Genomic DNA, 14,411 nt, shown 5'->3' on the forward strand with positions numbered 1-14,411 from the left:
TATTTGAAAAGCTTGGGAGCACAGCTAAAAGGGACATTGTCACAAGCCAAATGGGGGCACCTGCATTGAACTTAATGGATCTGGTCTCATATGTTTAAAAATATGCCTTTATCAGTGTTACTACCCATACCTTAGATTGTTGACATTTTTAATTTTTTTTAAAATATATTTTATCTTTTGTTTATTTCCCCCCGCCCTCAGTTTGGTCCGTGAAACTGTAGTTGTCACTTTCACGTTCTGTGTCAAACCAATTTCACTTCACTAGCAGGAAAGTTACAACCTTTGGGGTCTCAATCAAAACACTGCAGTGACAATTTTTACATCCCAAACAAATAGTTTTCATTGAATTTAGAATAAAAATCATGAAAACATTACTATTCACATTGTTAGAAAGTTCGTCCTCCTTTTTTTTTTTTTTTTTTTTTTACAAAAACCTAATTTTTGGGTCTAACTCTACTTGACAGTAAGCCTTTGATCTTCATAATTACTTAAATTGTATCAATGTATAGTGATAATTAGTGGCATACAAAATACATTTTTAACTGTCAGGAATAAGTGTATGATGCGTGCGGTATTTGCCTCTAATTCTTCTTGTTAAAGCCAGTCTTTTTCTCTTGGTGAGGTGGCAGGGCTGGGATCTTCTTACAATTTCATTTGAATCATCATGATAAAGGCGTAATTGTCTGTTACAAAATAGCTAATGCAGTTGCCTTGGTTTTTGTTCCTGTGACCCTAAGAAGAGAGTTGAAAACTTTATGAAATGCTATACAGTGAATTATGCAGAGAGATGGAACAGTCTATAACTAGGGAAGGCAATCCAGAATCATTGTTCTAACACCCTTTTATCCCAGACTTCTGGAGATGTGGATAAAATGGGCTCTGGATCCAAACTGGCCATGGGTTTTGCAAAATCAAATCCTACTGGCAACATTTTCCAAAACCAACCATCTCTGGCTGCAACTGCTGTAGCCTAGAACTGGAAAAACAATATGGAAAGTGTTGTTGTGATCCACTTGAGAAATGCTAAAGTGAAGCTACATGCTAAGTATCAGGCAGGAGATCGGCTTTTTCACTAACTGGGTAGGGTTAGGAGAATAACGGGTGCCTTGATAAATTCTGTTTCATGTCAAGTATAATTGTGTTTTAGACAAAGGCTTTCCCCTTCACAATCTATGCATCCTACAGTGGTCAGGAGGCTGAATGTCTGACAGCACATTATCATATCAATAGACTCTGAAGTCACAAACGCAATGTTATGATTTTATTGCAGGATCAAGGGGATAAGACACCTGGGTTGCCTAAGGAAAAGTTCTTATCCCAATGCAAAGTTTCACTAATGAACAAATCTGTAAGAGAATGTAGACACTTATGGGCAAAGGAGATGTTAGATTTAAAGTTGATGCAGCACAGCACCTGGGGCCTGTTTCACTTCTCCACTACAAGTTTTACACTGGTGTAAACCAGTTAATGTCAGTGGAGCGACTCCTGATTTACACCAACATGAGATCAGAATCAGGCTCCTAGCGGAATAAATTGCCCTGCATATAGCGATCAACGGTAACTCGGAGGGACAGGTTTCCGGCTATCAGGCTTTAATAACAGCTCTACTTTGAGGGTGGAGCTGCACAACTCCGGCAGTGTCAGAAGAGATTTGTTTATGAACCAGAAGGTGCATCTAGCCTTTAAAGATAAATTGATAAACTCAGCCAGATTTAAGAAATACAGGCCAGATTCTGCTCTGCTACACCAGTGAAAATCTGGAGTCTCTCGTGAAGAGAATGGATTTAAGCCACTGTAACTGAAAGCAGAATGTGGCCTGTGGTATTCATTATATTTTGGAGAGTTTGTGCCCTTAAGGCCAAATTTCCCTTTGGAAGCACACGGACAACCCTAGCTAAAAGTCAATGATCCAAATTCAAATTCTGCTCGCAAATCTGCACCGGCAGCTGCCGCTGACCTCAATGGGAAAGGCATGGATTTAGGGAAGAATGTAGCCCTAAACATCTGATTGAGTCGCACTGTTTTTTAAGACGGGGCATCGCTCCAGATCCAGGGGTTTGGCCTCATCCTGCAAGGTGCTGAGTTGCCCTCAGATTCCATTGGCTTCAGGCAGGGGGTAAGGGTGTTCAGCATCTTGTAAGGGGGTTCTTGGCATCTCACACGAGTGGGCCCTTTGGGGTTCAACCTGCATCCAGTGGAATCGGGGAGTGGTGTGAGTGCACGCAGGTTCAGGCTCTGTGGATGAAAGTCATCCCTGGACCAAGGATGGCTTATACACAGCTAAGGGGCCCACTGAAGCCCTCAGAAGGACTAGTATCCCAAGTTGCAGCCCATTCTTAACCACTTGCTAAAAGTTAAGTGTGTGCTTAAAATGCTTTGCTGAATAGGAATGTGGACTTAAGTATGTGCCTAAATGCTTTGCTGGGACCTGGTTGGTGCATAGCTTTTATGCTGTCTGTCTGTATAATGCTGGCGAAAGTAGTGAACAAAAGGGAAGCCTTTTGAAGGAACAAAGTCATTTGACCGATCTAGATCCCAATAACGCAAGCCTTTTGCGTGCAGAGAAGTCAAGGGAAATATCATACACAGAGGGTCTTGTGGGATCAGACCCACATACATTGTCTCTGAACTATTTTACTTATTATTCTGGGAACTAGGAAAAAATCAGAACAATCAGGACAGCAAATTATTTTTATGTAACTGTTTTCATTATCCTTTTAATCTGAATGGGTAAGTTGATTGCAAAGGAAAGTGTATCGCTCCCATTCAGTTATGATTAAATAAAGCCCCTGCAATGCACTTTATGAACAAGTGACAATAAATCAATGCTGTTATTGCACTGTATCTCTAGTGTGTATATTATACATGCATCGGTTAAGAGTAATTTATTTTTATTACTGTAAATAAAAATGTTAAAGTGATTTGTCAAGAGAAAATGGAAAAAAAATCAAAATTAAAACATTTTAAGATCTGGGCTCTTGTCCCAGGTATGTGCCATTTTGTTTGTGTCTGTGTTTTTATTCAGATAAATGAATCCAGAAAAGATCACTTATATAACATGGTATTAAAAACAGCTGTTCAGTGACCTATGTGAATTGAGCTGATGGCTATCAGATACCTACTGGCCCAATTCTGCAAACTCTACTCACCCAAGTAGGATTTATCTACATGAGACGTCTCGCTGAAATCTCTAGGTCTAGTCCAGGTCGGGTGACCAGATGTCCCAATTTTATAGGGAGAGTCCCAATTTGGAAGTCTTTTTCTTATATAGGTTCCTATTACCACCCAATCCCTGTCCCGATTTTTCACACTTGCTGTCTGGTCACCCTAAGTCCAGGGGTTCTCACAACAATTTTTTTGGTGGCCTCAGAGTGCGGCCACCAACTCTTGCTGGTGACTGCGCTGACAATTTTTCCTAAAATACTTAATTAACTTTAGGAAAAACAAATAAGTATGCACATAGACATGGCCAAATTATTGTAATTTATTTATGTAAGGGTTTTTGGTTTTTTAATTCAATAATACAAATAATGTACAGTTGTCTCTATTCTCTACCGGACCTAAACAGAATAGAAACAAAAATAAGGTGCTTGCATGTTCTTGTCTTTTGTTGTTGTTTCTTTTGCTTTGTTGGTTGCTTTTTTAAGACTTGCTAGCTAGTAAGTCTGCTGCTATGAAAAATGATATCTGTAGGTTTGTTAATATCACTTTTCCCAGCAGCAGACTTGTTAGCTAGCTGGGAGCAGTGAAAAGTGATATTAACAAACATACAAATATCACATTTCACAGCAAATTTCCAAAGCCCTAACAAGCTGGGGGACAAATTAAGTCCTGGATGGGGAGGTGGGTAGCGAGGCAGCAGGGGCCAGGGCGATGGAGGAAGCAATGTGGCCAGGGCCAATGGGCTGGGGGAGGCAGTGGGAGCCAGTGGGTCTGGGCCAAAGACCCTGTGGCTGGGGACCAGAACCCGCCACCCCAGGGCTGAAGCTAGAAGCCCAAGCTCCACCAGCCTCAGGAAGGTGGGGAATTCACACTGGCTGCCTGCTCCTTCAGTGTTTCTGGCTCCAGAGGGGGGCAGGGCCCAACCCTTGCTGGTGGCCATGGGGGAGGGGCCGTTGTTTCCCTCCCTCCCCCTAATCACCACCCAGGAGCCTGTGGCCGCAAGAAAAGCTCCCCAAAGAGAAAACTCCATATGACAAACACAACAGTATTCCATAGTAGTAGTCCAAAATACGGCAGTGTCTTTAATGTATGTCCTAGGGGTTGGGCTCATTACTGAATGATGCCAAAGTCCTTTTTTTAAATAACCGAACAATTAAATGGGCATGGAAACTGAACGAGACTTTCCTTCCTAGAAGCGATCTATCCAGGGCAGGGATCAGACAGATAGGTCAGGGATGTGGGGGCGTGAGGAGGAATCGAATGCCATTGCACTGTTATTCCTGGAGCTGTACCTATTAGGGGGTGAATCGAGCATTTCAGCTTGCAGAGCTGTCAAAGTCATTGACTTTCTCCAGCAGTGAATTCACATAGGAAAAGCAAGACTAAGAACATGGTAAAAGCAACTGAAATGAAGCCCAATGGGCCCCAACCAAAACCTTATCTGGATTCCAGCATCTCAGGACTTTGAGGAAGTTCCGAGCCAGCTCTACATGGATCTGGGTGGCTTAGGCCTATGAACATTGTTCAACACCAAAGGATGTCATGAAGTCATCTGCTGCACTGGGAAGCCTATCTCCAGCTCACCACCAGATCCAGCAGGGAGGGGGACTGTGTCAAAGTCAGCTCTCCTTCTTCTGATCTGCTGTTACTCCTGTTGCCCGGGCCCATAGTGCCCAGTCCTCTAGCTCAGTCCTCTGGGGTCTGGTGGAGTGATGCCATCACCTCTAGAATGGAGAGCAGCAGCTGGTTCACAGTGTGCAACACTGGGCACCCAGGACAAAAAGTGAAGAAGAATGCCGCATGCATTTGAAAGCGCAGGGGGATTTTGGTAGATGTTTAGATATCAAGGCCAAGATTTTTCAAAATTGGGAGCCTAAAATTAGGCTCCTAGGCCCAGATTTTCAAAAGAGCTCAGCTACCCAAAGCTCCCATTTAGGCACTAAGCAAGTCGTGAGATTTTCAAAAGTGCTGGGTATTTAAAAATCTCTCATTGAGGGCAATAGCTGGGAGCTCAGCACTTTTGTAAAATTGGCTATTTTTTAAGTGCCTAGCCTTTGGCTCTCTCTCTCTCTTTTTTAATCTTGGCCCAGGGTAATAGGTTGTACTTAAAATACCAGCGAGAGAGTGATAATAACTCAAGATGGAATTTAGATTAATCACTGGGCTAACACCTCTATTCTTAGCACAAGGACCCTGAGATTTTCAGTGTTCACAAATGGTCAGGATCAATGGGGTTTTTGTAAAGACACTTGCAGCTGTGTTGCCTAACTCCTCCTCTGCAGCACTTGTTTGCTACTGAGTCAGAGGGAAGAACACCCTACATTTAATCACATCACTAAGACCAATCCTTACTGGGAGGTCTTCTAGCCAAGTATTTTCCAGGACCCATCTTCAGTGGAGATCCCAGTCCGAGGAGGCATGGCTGTTGGACAAAGATATACATTCAGCTTTGCATTAAGCAAGACTTCATGTGTGAAATGTCATAAATCTGACAGTGTTGCCAACTCTCACAATTTTATTCTGAGTCTGGGAATAAGTGTTTTACTGAAAGCAGCAGTTTGTGGATTCGAGAGATTGCGTAAGAATCTCAGCTTCCATCAGAAAAAAAGCAAGTTTCTAGCTCTCAGGGTTATGGAGAAAAGCTCAAAAATGTGACTCAAGTGCACACAGAAAGAAAAAAAAGAATCCAATATATTAAAAATACCCTCATGATTCTTAAGTCAATCTCATTCTTACCGTGACTGGGAAGAGCTGGCTTGTGGGAAGGGAGTCTGAATACAGGGCACATTAACACCAATTTTGCACTATGTGCATTCATTTGAGCAAGCGTGGGAGTTATGATGCCTATTGCCAGGTACCTGAGAGAATCTAATCGTATACGCTATTGCTATGCAACTTTGGTGGGTTTCAGAAAGGTAATGGCAGGTGGCAAAGAATGTTAGCAGGCTGTCTTCCATTAAGCCATTTGAAGAAAGGGATGCTCTGCAAAGAGGAGGGAATTCAGAGGGGAGCAACCAAAATGATAAAAGGACTGATTTACAAGTCAAGATTAAATGCAAAGTAATGCACATTGGAAAATATAATCCCAACTATACATATAAGATGATGGGGTCCAAATTAGCTGTTCCACTCAAGAAAGAGATAGTGGAGTCATTGTGGATAGTTCTCTGAAAACATCCACTCAATGTGCAGCGGCAGTCAAAAATGTGAACAGAATGTTAGGAATCATTAAAAAAGGGATAGATAATAAAATAGAAAATATCATATTGCCTCTATATAAACCCATGGTACACCTAGATCTTGAATGCTGCGTGCAGATGTGGTCGCCTCATCTAAGAAAAGATATATTGGACTTGGCTAAGGTTCAGAAAAGGGCAACAAAAATTATTAGGGGTATGGAATGGCTGCCATATGAGGAGAGATTAATAAGGCTGGGAGTTTTCAGCTTGGAAAAGAGATGACTAAGGGTAGATATTATTGAGGTCTATAAAATCATGACTGGTTTGGAGAAAGTAAATAAGGAAGTGTTATTTACTCCTTCTCATAACACAAGAACTAGGGGCCACCAAATGAAATTAATAGGCAGCAGGTTTAAAACAAACAAAAGGAAGTATTTTTTCATACAATGCACAGTCAACCTGTGGAACTCCTTGCCAGAGGATGTTGTGAAAGCCAAGACTATAACAGGGTTCAAAAAAGAACTAGACAAATTCATGGAGGATAGGTCCATCAATGGCTTTTAGTCAGGATGGGCAGGGATGGTGTCCCTAGCCTTTGTTTGCCAGAAGCTGGGAACGGGCGACAGGAGATGGATCACTTGTTGATTACCTGTTCTGTTCATTCCCTCTGGCATTGGCCATTGTCTGAAGACAGGATACTGGGCTAGATGGACCTTTGGTCTGACCCAGTACGGCTGTTCTTATGTTCTGAGCCAAATCTATTTCATTTAGCTACTAAGGGTTTGTCTACACTGTAATTAAAAACCTGTGGTTGGCCTATGCCAGCTGACTCAGGTTCATGGGGCTCGGGCTAAGGGGCTGTTTTATTGCAATGTAGACATTCGGGCTCAGGCTGGAGTCCGGGATCTAGGATCCTGTGAGGTCGGAGGGTCTCAGAGCTCAAGCTGCAGCCCAAGCCCGAACGTCTACACTGCAATTAAAGAACCTCTTAGCCCGAACCCAAGTCAGCTGGCGTAGGCCGGCCACAGGTGTCTCACTGCAGTGTAGACATACCCCTAAGTGGGAAGGAATACACCAAGGAGGGAGCGGAATACATAGGATGATGCATAGGAGTATATTAGGAAGATAATTAATTATTTGGACAAACAGCAGGAAAAAACTGCAAATGGGTTTCATTTTCGACCGTTATCCAAGGGAACTGGTAGAAGCCCAAGTGCTTGAGATGCTTAAAACTAGAACAGGCAAAGCAATGGAGAATGAAAGGATAATTGGTCACAGGATGAGTGAAATATATGAGGTCTTTTCCCACCCCAGTTTCTATGATTCCAATTGTGTCATGACAAGGGGATTGAGCATAAATAAATAGAGCTTGATCCTTTTTTATTGTAGTAGTCAAAAAAGCAGCAGCAGCATGTGAAGGCATAAGAGAGACCATTCCTCGGGGGTCAGAGGCCTGCAGCTGGCTGGCACTGCACCTGAGAAAGAGCTGGAATTTTGTTAGCTGACCCTTATAAAGAGAGGGCAGCAGGAATTGGCAGGAGAACTCCCTCCACAAAGCGGAGGGGCACGGGGCTGTGCTCCCAATGGACAGCTATTGGAGCTGCTGCAGAGACGAATTGCGCCAGAAACCAAAAGGGCAGAAGGGAGACTGTGTGGAGGCTCTGAGGTAAGAGCCAGGAAAGTTTGGTTACTGAAGTTACTGTTGGGAGGGACACATCTGGGGAGGGGCCTACACGGCCTGCACAGACCTTGAGAGAGGAGGCTGCAAGGTTTTGGTTTGTTTGTTAATGAGGCTTAAAATAAAACAGCTAATCCTGCTGGACACTGCTTCCCTGGGTTCCTTGAGAGAGCTCCGAGTTAAGCCAGGGAGTGAATGGACTTAGCAGGAGCGAAGTCTGGGCTGGTAGGAGGAGGGTGCTAAAAGATAGGGCCCAATCCTTTTGCGAAGCAGAAGGTGCTATGTGAGTATTACTCAGATATCATTCTGACTAGGGGGGTGCTGCATACCCCCCGCACGCCCCGTCACACATACATACAAACAGGAAAGCTGGCCTTCCTCACTGCTTTGTTCTGTTTCTTTTTTCTTGGTCCTTAATGAGGGCAGCAGATGAATGGGCTCTGTTCAGTGCCCGTGCAGTTACAAGACAGCGTAGGCCAGTATAAAATAGATGTGGTTTTCCCATGAATTCACTGCTCCCTAGTGTTAACAGGCAGAGGAGTTCCTGAAAGGCCTGAAGTGAGTTGCTCTGTGTGTTTCATGACTCATCCTGCTCTACGCCAACACATAACTTAATCCAGGTTTATTCCTTAAGGTGCCAATAATCACAATCTGACCTGCTTGGTCCAATTTAGAGGCATGTCAAATTCCAGCTAGGTCTCTTTTAGATAACAAGCCAAATTCATCCCTGCTGCAACTCCAGCGAGGTCAATTGAGTTACGTCAGGGGTGAATTTGGTCCTCTGTGGTTTCTATCCTCACCTTGGGGAGATGAGCCTGGTTTGAGGATTATTTGTTCAGCATGAAACGTTAATGGCACATGATGCCAATGTAAGGATCATGCCAGTGATGGCTGTAGTACACCTCACTTGCAAATTCACTGACCGTGAGCACGTGCTCAGATTGTGCTTTTACCTTGAAGAGATGTGCATCACTGTCAAGAGATGTCTAAGGAATCCCAATGAAAGAAAAAGGCAGTGAAGAGCCTCTAGTATATTATTTTGACACACTGGGCTAGATTCTCCTCTCACTTCCTGGGCACCAGAGAGACACTAGTGTAACTCCACTGACTTCAATGGAGTTACTCCATATGCACATCAGCAAGGGGCAAAATCAGGCCTATTGACAACTCTGGGAAATCTTTGCAAAATGTTTCACTTCAACACAGCTCTGCTTAGGGAGCCTTCAACAGAATTCAGCCACTGGTTAGTCTGATCCTCCATTTAATATGCTGGTCAAAATGCTAAGGACAAGAAGGTTTTTTTCATTTGAAAAAATGGCCTTTTTCTGTTTTTGGCAGGGTTTTTTTGCAAAATAGTTGACATTTTCAACTTTTTTGCAAAAATAAAAATAAAAATGCCATGCCTTTGCTTTGATATTTTGATACAAAATATTATCAAAACCATTATCTAAGTGGTTATCTAAATATCCCATTTACTCCAAAACGGGCTGAACAAAAAGTATCAGTAATCATTTTGATACTATTTTTTCAATATTTCTTTCAAAAATGGTATGAGAAAAACAAAAAAATGGTTCCACTTCAAACACTTAGAAACAAAACCAACTTTGACATTTCAAAACTTTTTGCAAAACTACTTTCTGCCTAGCTCTGTTGATGTGATCCTAACCTCCACAATGCTAACAAATTATTTTCTGTAATAAAAGTGTTTGACTATGGAACACTTTGCTTTTAGGTTGTTGCTGTGATCCCAGATCAGGGTGGTGGTGACCACAGCCTAACAGCCACTGAAGGCTATTTGATGGCTAGGCAGAATGAGTTGGTATGTCTCCTAGTGGACAAATGTCGAGATTGCTAAAATGCCACCAGAACTGGAACCAATTGGCAGACTCATTGTTACTCTCAGCAGAGAGGTTGAGGACTGAATGAATATGGAAAGAGACCTATATTTTAAAAGGGGTTCCTCTGTTTAAGGGGTAAGGTGATATAATGTCTTTTTCCTCCCCATTCCACAGCTTTTCTGTGGATACAGAGGATTTAAGCCACCAGGGATGTTCATCCATCCATTTTTAACAGAAATAAACACACTCTTAAATCTCTTTCCAACCAGAAAGAACCCAAGAATGTGAAAACAATAGATAGCCCCAAACAGATAAACCATAAACCTCTTAAAATCTTTATTTTCTTTTTATTACCACATGCATAAAGTGTCAACAGTCTGGGATTATGTTGTACAACATTTTTTAACAAATGTAGTTACAAGCAGGTTTCAAATCTTTACAGTTTTCCTCTATAGATTGTACAGAAGAAAATTCATTTTGCAACCATATGGTTCATACCTTTCTTTGATAGCATCAAGACAGGTAGAACTCACAACACTGAGAAAAATACACTTGCTTACATTTAGTAACTATGTACAGTAGATAGATAGAAGCAGCAACACATACTGAGCTATTGACTAAGTGCACATAGTTAAAAGACCCCTTTAGACAGTGAACATCTCTTTTATATCAACTATATAATAATGCAAATCAGTCATCAAGACATATCTTGAAGCATGTGCAAACTCACAAGGTGGAGATAACTGTTTCTCCTGTTAATCACTTTTACCAAAAGGAAATTCAATTAAAAAAATAATAAGTTTTAAAAAGTAAAAACCATTATGTGAGCCTACGAGACGCCGACATGGGATCTCCCATTTTGCTCGGTCTAGTGGATGTCCCAATAACCCAATGTATGCAGAACCAGTGTGCCAACTGTATGGTTCAAGTTAGATGAGCCTTCTTCACACACTGGTCTGGTGTGTAATACATCCCTTACTTGCTGCCATCCCATTCTTTTACTTGCCGAGATCACACCCAGAACCACTCTTACGGAACAAAAGGGAAGCATCTTGCTTGTGATGGAAAATCTACAGTCCCATTTCATATTCAGCGTGGCTACAACTCACACCTGCACACTGAGCTTCCTCTGGCAAAGCTAAACAAACATGGAGGGACACTTTGTGTACACAGATGCACAAGAGGTGGGAAGAGCAAACAGAAGCCCCCACCCCCCATTTGCACACCGTCACAGGGACCAGCTACAATGGACATCCTTATGCTCTCCCAAATATATCCTAGGTTCCCTGCCCCTCACTACGCTGCCAGGAGCCTGTCTCTCACAGGAGGTACAGGGTGTGTGATGCTCCTAGTCCCGGGGTATGCTGAGGCCTCCAGGAGCTCCCTCTCCGGCAATGCACTTTTGCACCACCCCCTTCTGCAAGGCCCAGTGTACCAGGACAATTTAGCCCTTAGTAGTAGTTCTTAGAGGATAAAAGGGACTCTTGAATTATACTCCAGAGCCCAGAGGTCTAGAAATGCTCCCAATTCTGCCATCTCTGGGGATGTGGCCAGGAGAGACACAGACCAGCTGAAAGATATGTCATTATCCACCATTCAGAGAAGTAGTTTAATAACTGACCTAGCGATCAAGCTACTGGACTGTAACTAAGGGCCAGATTGGAGCTCTGTTTTCGCACAGCCCTGACTCAGGGAAAGCTCCCTCCGACAGCAGTCGAAGTTTGGCCCAAGTGAGGACTCTGTATAAGTGTTCAATAACAATTCATGAAGAGCCAGTGATTGCAGATGTAAGCGTGACCTTACAGTGTAAAACTAAGACCCATGCAAATCATTTCCTGTACCCCCCAAGCACTCCACTCAGGAGCCAGTCTCCCCTTGCAAGGGCTGGTGGCATCTCAAACTCCCCAGAGCAGAGCAGAGGACACTCATCAGAGGGCAGCGGCAGGGGGGAGAAGGGATCGGAATGGGTGCCCCAGCAGGGCCAGGAAAGAGGCCTGGTTAATATGCTCTTGTTTGGGATTTGCCTCTCTGCACACACAGAACCGTACTGATCTGGGGACTTTACCAGAGATTTTCCTTCTTTTCCGAAGTTTTGCAGTGTACCTGTAAGAAATACAGTCTCGCTGCCAGAGTTGGTGAATCCCTCCAAGTGTCCAGTCCTGGGATGGCCCGTACTCATTTTTTATTCAGTTCCCATTTGGTTGTACCAGAAGAATAAACAACACAGCCCCTCCCCAGAGGAGCTGATCAGTCTCACTGATTGTTTTGTTACAGCTGTGCCAACAGGCCCAGCTGAGATCACAGTCCTGCTGTGCAAGGCATTGTACACGCGTATAGTAAGAGATTGTCCCGTGAAGCAGAAGAGTTAATGGGCCCAATCCTGCCTGCCTGTACTCACTTGAGTAGTGCTTAGGCACACAAATAACCCGACTGAAGTCAATGGGATTACTTGTGAAAAGAAGGGTAGCAGCAGCATCTAGGCCTCTGGCCATCACCCCTTTGTTGCCAGAGGGCACTGCATCATTCCTGTGAAGTGTCCATGGTATGAGTAGTTATTAAGTGCGGTGGGTGGCTATCGTTGTGCATGAACACCCATCTCACTGGAACAGCAATGTTTGGGAATGATGTCGCCAGAACATGGACAGCGCCAGGCCTGTATGTTGTCCCACATACTATGTGTGTCACTAAGCAGCCGAGACACCGTACTAGATTTTTCACTTTTTTAAAAAAAAGAAAAGTTTGCAGTTTGCCTTTAACCGCTCTGATTTTGTTACCATAAAGCGCAATCCATTGATTAGTAACAATGAAAGGAATTGTTTGCACTGAGCAACATTTGTGAACGGATTCATTGGCTTGATTTGGGACCTGCATGTGTTACGTAGAAATCCAGACTAATATCCTGGACTGAATTCTGGCTCATTTTGTGCATGGGCACCTGCCAGAAAACCACTGCCCAAATCCATGCCAGTCACATAGTGGAAGATGGCAGCTTCACTTCTGGTTCCCCTGAAAATACTGTCTGCAGATAGAAAGCTCCACAAGGCTGCTGAGAAAGGAATATTGGAGGTTCATAACAGGGCATGGCCAAAGGACAGGGGGCACGGAACACATGCTTATAAGCAGATACATGTGTGGCCATGCCAGCTGCACAATGGTCTCTATGCACAGTCCTCTCTGCAACTGATTCCCACCCCGAGATGGAAGAGTTTATGGGGAGGGCTTTGGGTTAGCCACAACCAGAATAAAGGCTTAGAGCAATGCTACATTGGTGCCACATACATGCATCTGGTGGGGGAAACTACATCCACTTTCAGTGAGCAGCCGGAATCCTGGTTGATATTGTGTTGTCGTAGTTTGTGAGGCACAGATCTCTTTGTGGGGGGGGAGAGCTGAGGTTTCACTGCCATCTGCAGCGCTGTTTCTTCCCCCCAAGCCACCCCTTTTCTGGAATCTGTACTGGAAGGAAAAGTTAAATCCTGGGAAAACAACCACTGGAACCAAAAATGAAAAATTTACCACCTAGGTACAAATCTTAGTGCTTCTGGGGACTGCGGTGTAACCCTCACCAGCAAAGTGAGACTCTTACTGGCTGGACCATGAACCGTGGATTATGAGTCTTGGTCCTCTTGCGTAAGCAGTAAAGGCTTATGCTAGTAAATAGAGAGAGCCCAAATTCAATCCCTGCAGCCAACCCATCCAGGGACGTCATTACACTGGGCTAACTCTGAATGGCTAGATTGAGGAGCAATCAAAATAAAGCTCAAACGCCACATGTAGCCGTCCAACTCTTCAAATGCAACACATCACCCTACTCAGAACTGCAGACACCTTCACAGCAACGGGTGCTCTTCCCAGCCCCAACAGGCCCCTGCGTAGCAGCCAACAGGCAGCCACCAGCTTCTGTTTGTTCCTGTCATCACCCTGGCTTAACAGGGACAAAAGGAGACAGGCCCAGGACAAAGCAAAAACAACAGGAAGTCTCAGGCTGGCAAGCTGAGCTCAAGGCAGGTGATAGGGGCCCCGTACTAGTGAGATAAATGGTAACATTCCCATTTGCTTAAAGGATCGCATGAGGAGCTCCTATGTAGGCATAGTCAAAAGCAGCCCTTGGGGTAGCTAAAGCAGAAAATTAATCTAGACTGACTGTGTGGGTCTACCTTGGTGCTGTGTGGAGTTCCCCAAACTAGCTGAGAACTCTACAATGCTATGTGCATGCATGTCATTTCCTGGTCCGCGTGTTACTGATGATTTCATATAAACACCCCTCCTCCCACCCGTGCTCCATGGAAATGTAATGTCAATTTCCATAAAAGGCACTTGTGTCGATAATGAATTTTGCTAATGCAGCATTTCCAATGTCTTGCTACAAAAAGAATATAAAACAAGAGTTCTAGCAACCACATATAGCACACAGTGAAACCTCTCAATACTGTGAATAAGCAGTGGGGAAAAGTCTCATAGTATGGTCAAACTAGCACTATGGTCTGGTCTATACTACCCGCCTGAATCGGCGGGTAGAAATCGACCTCTCGGGGATCGATTTATCGCGTCCCG

General features: G+C 43.8%; 1 protein-coding gene across 2 annotated transcripts in view; it reads left to right on the plus strand.

Moving 5' to 3' along the window:
- The window catches only part of LOC101939914 (G-protein coupled receptor 12-like), a 29,547-nt gene extending 26,550 nt beyond the window's left edge, over nt 1–2,997 (plus strand). For both annotated transcript variants that reach the window (XM_042851033.2, XM_065556588.1), the window contains exon 2: nt 1–2,997. This exon is cut by the window's left edge. The gene's annotated coding sequence lies outside the window, so the exon portion shown is untranslated.
- The last annotated feature ends 11,414 nt before the right edge of the window (nt 2,998–14,411 follow it).

The sequence above is a fragment of the Chrysemys picta genome, chromosome 9 (genome assembly GCF_011386835.1).
Source record: "Chrysemys picta bellii isolate R12L10 chromosome 9, ASM1138683v2, whole genome shotgun sequence".
In the NCBI taxonomy this organism is placed as follows: Eukaryota; Metazoa; Chordata; order Testudines; family Emydidae; genus Chrysemys; species Chrysemys picta.